This window comes from Erpetoichthys calabaricus, chromosome 1, assembly GCF_900747795.2.
Source record: "Erpetoichthys calabaricus chromosome 1, fErpCal1.3, whole genome shotgun sequence".
NCBI lineage: Eukaryota > Metazoa > Chordata > Cladistia > Polypteriformes > Polypteridae > Erpetoichthys > Erpetoichthys calabaricus.
The window spans coordinates 128,527,036-128,535,649 of NC_041394.2; positions in this window are offsets into that span (position 1 = coordinate 128,527,036).

Here is an 8,614-nt window from a genome sequence, read left to right on the forward strand (position 1 = left end):
CTAATCCCACGGACCTTCCGGCGGCAGGTCTGTGAGTTAGCACACGCCCATCTCCTAGGTGGCCACTTGGGCACCGAAAAAACCCTGGAGCGGATTAAGCTCCGGTTTTACTGGCTGGGAGTCAATGAGGAGGTTCGTCGCTTTTGCACTTCCTGTCCGGAGTGTCAACTGCGACAAATTCCAAGAAGGGACCGTGCTCCTCTCATTCCCATTCCCCTGATTGATGTTCCCTTCCAGAGAATTGGGGTCGATATAGTCGGACCTCTAGAGCCCTCAGCCCGAGGACACAAGTACATCTTAGTCCTTGTGGACTATGTTACGAAGTACCCCGAAGCTGTTCCCTTGCGCTCAGCTACTTCTAAAGCAATCGCACGGGAGTTACTAGGGGTCTTTTTGCGCGTAGGTATCCCCAAGGAAGTCTTGACAGACCAGGGGACACCTTTCACCTCGGAGACGTTCAAGGAGACTGCCAAGTTACTGAGAATAAAGCATTTAAAGACCGCGGTGTACCATCCTCAAACCGACGGTTTAGTCGAGAGGTTCAATCAGACTCTCAAACAGATGCTACGTAAGGTGGTCAGCGAGGATGGACGGAACTGGGATCAGCTCCTCCCCCTCGTCCTTTTTGCCTATCGGGAAGTCCCTCAAGCCTCCACGGGGTTCTCCCCTTTTGAATTACTGTATGGGCGACAACCCCGGGGCATATTGGATATTTTAAAAGAAGGATGGGAAGAAGAGGCTCTTCCCTCGACAAACATATTAGAGTATATCGCGCAGTTACGCGATAGATTTGGAAAGATATGGCCCCTCCTTAAAAGTCACGTGGAGGAGGCTCAGACAGCACAGGCCCGTTATTATAACCGTGGCACGTCACTCCGGGAGTTCCGCCCGGGGGATCGAGTCATGGTCCTAGTGCCTACCTCCCACTCGAAGTTGCTCGCCCATTGGCAAGGCCCCTATGAAGTTAAGGAGAGGAAGGGACTGGTCGACTATTTGGTGAGTCAGCCGAATCGTCGGCCAAAGGAGCGGGTTTATCATGTGAATCTGCTGAAACCGTGGAAGGACAGGGATCCCGATCCCTCCTCCGGCCAGCCCCGCTCGCTCTTCGCTCACACCCCCAGCCTTAACTTCGGGGCGGACTTGAGTCCCCGACAACGGCAGGAGCTGGATACAGTTATCCGGGCTGTTGAGGAGGTAGTCAGTGAGCACCCCGGACGGACCTCTCTGGTTGAGCATAACATTGTGACAGAGCCCGGGGTTATTGTCCGAGAATGCCCGTATCGTCTTCCCGAGGCAAAAAGGGCTGAAGTGGAGCTTGAGATCAAGCGCATGCTGGAACTAGGAGTAATTGAGGAAAGTTATAGTCCCTGGTCCAGTCCCATTGTGCTGGTCGGTAAGCCGGACGGGAGTTGGAGGTTTTGCAATGACTTCCGCCGGCTTAATCAAGTCTCCCAATTTGATGCCTATCCAATGCCACGAGTGGATGACCTCCTTGAGAGACTTGGGCAGGCTCGATATTTGACCACGCTTGACATGACGAAAGGGTACTGGCAGGTTCCTTTAACGGCCTCCGCGAAGGAAAAAACGGCGTTTAGTACCCCTAGCGGACACTGGCAGTATCGTGTCCTTCCATTTGGGTTACACGGGGCCCCTGCAACCTTCCAGCGTCTGGTGGACAAAGTGCTCCGACCTCATAACTCATACAGTGCTGCCAACCTGGATGACGTGGTCATCTATTCCGGCACATGGAAGGAACACCTACAGCAGGTCCAAGCGGTATTGCGGACACTTGGTGAGGCCGGGCTCAGGATTAATCCCAAGAAATGTTTCTTCGGATTAACCGAAGCCAAGTATTTAGGCTACCTGGTGGGTCGGGGTACCGTGAGGCCACAGTGCTCCAAAGTAGACGGCATTTTGAAATGGCCCCGTCCGCGAACCAAGCGGCAGGTCCAAGCCTTTCTCGGGTTAGCGGGGTACTACCGCCGGTTTGTACCTCGGTTCTCAGAGAGAGCGGCGCCCTTGACTGATTTAACAAGGAAGAGGGTCCCAAACATTGTGGTATGGACTGAGAAGACAGGTGCTGCATTTAGTGACTTGAAACAGGCCCTTATGTCCGCACCTATTTTGATGGCACCTAACTTTTCCTTGCCTTTCATTCTCCAGACGGACGCTTCGGACACAGGCTTGGGAGCAGTGCTGAGCCAAAGCGTCGATGGTGTGGAACACCCCATCATGTACCTGAGCCGGAAACTGTTGGACCGGGAGACCAGGTATGCAGTGGTGGAAAGGGAAGCCTTGGCGATTAAGTGGGCAATAACTCAGCTGAGGTACTACCTGTTGGGCCGGGAGTTCACCCTTGTCACGGACCATGCACCCCTACAGTGGATGGCCCTGCACAAGGAGTCGAATCCGCGGGTCACCAGGTGGTTTCTTGACCTACAGCCATACAAGTTTTCGCTCATTCATCGTCGTGGCTCTCTCCATGCCAACGCTGATGCTCTTTCCCGGGTTCACGACCTCTCGGTTAGGGTCGCCCGACCCGACGGGTCTGGGCTAAGGGGGGGGCCTTGTCACACACGTGCGCATGGGAGGCAGCTAAAGGGCTTGAGGGACGGCAGTTCTGAGACATACCGGGAGGTGGCAGAGTGCACTGACTCTTTTTCTCTCTTGCCTGCAGACCGTTCCCGGGAGATTCCACCTGGCTCTCGTGACATCATTTCCGGGACCGAGCCAATGGAAGGGGACCTGACTGGCTCCGACCCCTCTGACGTCATGTCCGGGCTCGGTCCAATGGAGAACGAACACATCCCTGATCCTTATGACCTCACTTCCTGTCTTCCCCTTTAAAACCCTGCCCTCTTTCCTAATTCCTCAGTCTGGTTTTGGACTCGGGTGTATGCACTTCAGTGCTATTACTATTCATTTCAACTTTGCAGCCAAGGATTTTGAGATTATACGGGTGGCTGCCCCAAACCTTTATCGGAGTATGTCTTATTCTTTTACAATATATATATATATATATATATATATATATATATATATATATATATATATATATATATATATATATACACACACACATATATATATATATATACATATATACATATATATATATATATATATATATATATACACACACATATATATATACATATATATATATATATATATATATATATATATATATATACACACACATATATATATATATATATATACATATATACATATATATATATATATATATATATACACACACATATATATATATATATATATACATATATACATATATATATATATATATATATATACACACACACACACACACACACATATATATATATACACACACACACATACACATTATTATATATATATATATATATATATATATATATATATATATATATATATTCACGCCATTCGTAGTCTGTGTCACAATCTGATTGTATGGGTGGTTACCTACCAGGTAACGCTTGTGGTTGGCCAGCAATCTGCTAACATCCACCACGGTGCCCTCAGTTTGTGAGGAGCAGATCATAGAATGGTTGAAATAGTTTACTGTCAAATAAATGCAAAGAGTACACGACACGTGTTTCGCCCTCATTCTGGGCTCATCAGGTGTACACACTCCACTGCACTCCCTCTCGGGAATCGAACGATATATATATATATAGGGCGGCACGGTGGCGCAGTGGGTAGCGCTGCTGCCTCGCAGTTGGGAGACCTGGGGACCCGGGTTCGTTTCCCGGGCCCTCCCTGTGTGGAGTTTGCATGTTCTCCCCGTGTCTGCGTGGGTTTCCTCCGGGCGCTCCGGTTTCCTCCCACAGTCCAAAGACATGCTGGTTAGGTGGATTGGCGATTCTAAATTGGCCCTAGTGTGTGCTTGGTGTGTGGGTGTGTTTGTGTGTGTCCTGCGGTGGGTTGGCACCCTGCCCAGGATGGGTTCCCTGCCTTGTGCCCTGTGTTGGCTGGGATTGGCTCCAGCAGACCCCCGTGACCCTGTGTTCGGATTCAGCGGGTTGGAAAGTGGATGGATGGATATATATATATATATATATATATATATATATATACACACATATCTACATAATTAACATCCGGCGCCGCCGAGAGTGGCAGCCTTTTCAGCAGCTCCGTGTATGACTGTATGTGTACTTTTCTACTTTTATTTTTTACTTTTATTTTTCTATTTCTATTTTTATTTATTGATCACTCCTATTACTTTATCGTATTAATTTATTTTATGTGGATTCGTTCCCTGGACACACTTACTTTTACAACGTGGGCATGGAGTTTTACACGCCAAGACTCGCCTTTGTGAATTTCCCATTGGGATTAATAAAGTATCTACTGTATTTATCTATCTATCTACATATATATATATATATATATATATATATATATATATATATATATATATATATATATACATATCTACATATATATACACATACAGCTGATTACCCAGTGGCTTAGCTCACTGAGTGCAAGAGAAAAAAACAAAATGTATGTATAAAATAAGTTTGTTAATTGCCAAATTTATTTTTCCAGAGATAAAGAGCACTTACAATAACATAGAAATCAATATAAACAACATTAACATCATTATCATATGAGAATATGAAGTAATATATAAGAAGCACATTGCATATAAATATAAATTAAACAGTAAAATCTTCTTGTATAATACGCTACTGTGGCTATTCGTTTGTCTGTCCAGGATTTTAAATCAGCTGTAGCTCACAAACCGTTTCATCTATTGACTTGAAATTTGGTACACATATACTACGTCACGTGTACTATTCGCTTTCAGGGTGATGATTTTATTACTCTTTTTATCTTTATTTTATTTTATTGTAGAATCAACTCACAGCTGTGCGCACCATACTAAGTTATCGCAACACAAAAACTAACTTAATCAGTTTTAACGGGAAAAGATGCCGACGAAAGAAGAGAAGCAGCGGGACGCTAGGGTGAAGAGCTGCTCATTAAGCAGCAAGCGCATCAACCTCTGAGCAAACGAATGGTAAACGTACAGAGAAAGAGGATAAATAACATGAATGGTCATGTTATCGTGCAGTGCGCTGTTACTGGTATTTTGATAAAAGAATTTGAACAACATATAGGAAGCGTATAAATTATTAAACAGTAAAACATTAACATTTAAGAAGTAAAGATACATTGAGTACTACTGCAGTGCTTTCGGGTATAGTACATTTTTTGTTTGCCCATTACATGCATAAATGTATAAATTTTTTGGTGTACCTACCCGAGAACACGCGACATGACCCGGCAGTTAAAAGTTTCTCGCTCCAGCAATTTGAACTCTGTTACAAAGTCTCGTTTATACCTCGTGTCTTCTCATTAAACTTGTATCTCGCGAATATGGTATTGCAAACGGCAGCTGGAGCATTTCTATAAACTCAATTTAAACTTATGGTTTACACTGTGCTTTGAAGATGCATAGTACGCGACACGTGTTTCGCCGTAATTGTGGGCTCATCAGGCGTACACACTCACTGCACTTCCTTATGGGAATTGAACCTTGGACGTAGAGGCGAAGCCCCTAACGTTGTGCCACGGGGTGTGGTTCGTTCATTTTGACAGCATGTAGATCGGGGTAATTACATTGCAGGCATTCGTAGATTCACAATCTGATTGTATGGGTGGTTACCTACCAGGTAACGCTTGTGGTTGGTCAGCAAGCCGGCTAACTTCTGCCACGGTGCTCTCTTTCAGTTGCGAGAAGCAGATCACAGAATGGTTGAAATAGTTTAATATATATAGCAAAATCCCTGCGCTTCGTAGGGGCTAATATGGTATTGCAAACGGTAGTGGGAGCGTTTCTATAAACTTAATTTAAAGTTACGGTTTATACCATGCTTTTTTTCATTATGTTTTCGTACCTTATCAATTGTGTAATGTGTTTTTTGAACAGGTTTGATTCATCGAAGTGATCACTCCTGCTGCGTTCAGTCACTTCACGTGAGCCGGTCTCTTGTGTGATGTTGCGATGTCCACGGGTTTATTTAATGTTAGCTAAGACCCGGCAGTTAAAAGTTTCTCGCTACAGCAATATTAACTCTGTTACAATGTGATCCAAACTGTCGTTTAAACCTCATGTCTTCTCATTAAACTTGTATCTCGCGAATATGGCATTGCAAACGGCAGCGGGTCAGTTCATGTGCTTACGTGGGAGGCGTGATGACGCGATATATTTTGATATATATCAAAATACCCGCACTTCGCAGTGGCGAAGTACTGCTTTAAAATTTTTATTAAGAAGAAAAGTAAACCTTTTTAAACTGAGGGAAAATGAATCAATAATTATTTGTTATGGATCTATTTGTATAGTACGTTGTCAGTTCTCCCCTCTGGTTGTAATATGACGAAGCTGTGTGCTGAGCTTACTGTTGAGCATGCAACGTACAGTTGGCCATGTGAAAAGCAGTCCTGCCTCAAATCAATGCCAACCTTTTGTAGGGTCTGTCCCTGAGACTTATTAATTGTCATTGCTAAGCAGAGCCTTAGTGGAAATTGGAGGCGTTTGAATTGAAATGGGAGATCAGAGGGTATAACGGGGATGCAAGGAATAAAAACTCTCTCCCCTGAGCCACCGCCAGTAAAAATAGTTGCCTGAATGAGGTTCTTTTGGAGACACGTGACCTGAAGTCTCGTGCCGTCACAAAGTTTCAGTGGCTGTACGGAAATCCACAATCGGTTTCATATTGTGAATTTCCCATTGGGATTAATAAAGTATCTATCTATCTATCTATCTATCTATCTATCTATCTATCTATCTATCTATCTATCTATCTATCTATCTATCTATCTATCTATCTATCTATCTATCTATCTATTGTTTTCGTACCTTATCAATTGTGAAATGTGTTTTTTGAATAGGTTTCATTCATTGAAGTGATCACTCCTGCTGCGTTGAGTCACTTCACGTGAGCCGATCTCTTGCGTGATGTTGCGATGTCCACGGGTTTATTTAATGTTAGCTAAGATCCGGCAGTTAAAAGTTTCTGGCTACAGCAGTTTTACCTTTGTCATTTACCTTTGTTCCCGCGTTTGATAAAAGGCGAGCTTTTAAGCCTGAGAAATCACCCCGTAAATGCACACGTTTAATTGCACATCTGTTAATATGTATGCTTACACAGTATTAAAAGACACTCAACAATTAACGTCATTTACCTTCGTTCCCGCGTTTGACTCGTGCTGTAAATCTCTACCTTGTTTTCACTTCACGTGATTACGTAGGAGGCGTAATACGTGATGACGTGACTCCGCCTCCTCCATTAGAGTATATGGACAAAAAACAGGTTCCAGTTATGACCATTACGCGTAGAATTTCGAAATGAAACCTGCCTAACTTTTGCAAGTAAGCTGTAAGGAATGAGCCTGCCAAATTTCAGCCTTCTACCTACACGGGAAGTTGGAGAATTAGTGATGAGTGAATCAGTCAGTCAGTCAGTCAGTGAGTCAGTGAGGGCCTTGCCTTTTATTAGTATAGATTAATTAAACACAATTCCACCACAACACACAATGCACTCAGCAATAATCACCCTACAATACTCAGTCCTTTGCCGCCTCTACTCCTCCAGGGAGCTTCGTCCTTCTCCCACTCCCGACTCTGGCTCAATGACGGTAAGGAGTCGGCCCCTTTTATCCCTGCCCGGATGTGCTCCAGGTGGCTGATGATGTCCATCTTGCAGCACTTCCTGGTGTGGCGGAAGTGCTGCCCTTTGACCCGGAAACACTCCGGACTTTCCTGGCAGATTCCTCCGCCATCTTGCAGAGTGTGGCGGAAGTAACAACATCCGGGTCCCATGAGGTGTAAAGGGCCCCCAGGCGGTGGCCGCGGGTCCCAACAAGTCCGACAGTTCGTTCTCCTTTCCCGTGGTCTTCTCCTGCTCCGTGGCAGTTGTGCCCTCGTGGCCCGGAAGTTATTCTTGCCACCTTCCGGTCCTTTCTGGCGTCCCGGCCAGGTAATAATCCTGGCCACCTGCGACAGTACCCCCCTTTCCAGGGAAGAACAGTCCTTCGAAGCGGCCTGTCAGTCTTTGTTTTTCCTGGCTTGGCCCTGTATAAAACAAAACAGACACCGGGGCAGAGACGTTGCCCTGACGCCTCTGTTTGGCTTTCTGTACTCTGGAATAGGGCCAACGCTCCCCCCTGTGACCAGCACTCTGGTCGCCAAAACCTTGGCACCCGCTCCATTTTTTTCCACTCCCCGTCCTCCGGGTACTTAGGGATACCGCTCTTGCTGACTGAGGAGCACCCCACAGCTCCTGTAGAGGACCGTTTGTCCCCTTATGTGCGCTCATGCACTTACTACTCACACTGTAGGAAGAACCGGCTTTCCTCCTCTGATTCTCCCTATTCCTCTGGGGCTTTCTGACGGCCTGGGTCTTCCTATGGAAGAGGAAAAGACCCCTTGCCGCCTGTGCCCCTACAAACTTACGCGAGCGTGATGCTGGCTATGGCGGTAGAGCACTAGGACCCTGGGCACTAGTTAGCCGGCGTCCTGGCTCCCCTGCTTCCCAGCGATCAGCCCTTCTTTTTCTCACCGCAAACAGACGCGAGCGTGATGCTGGCTTTG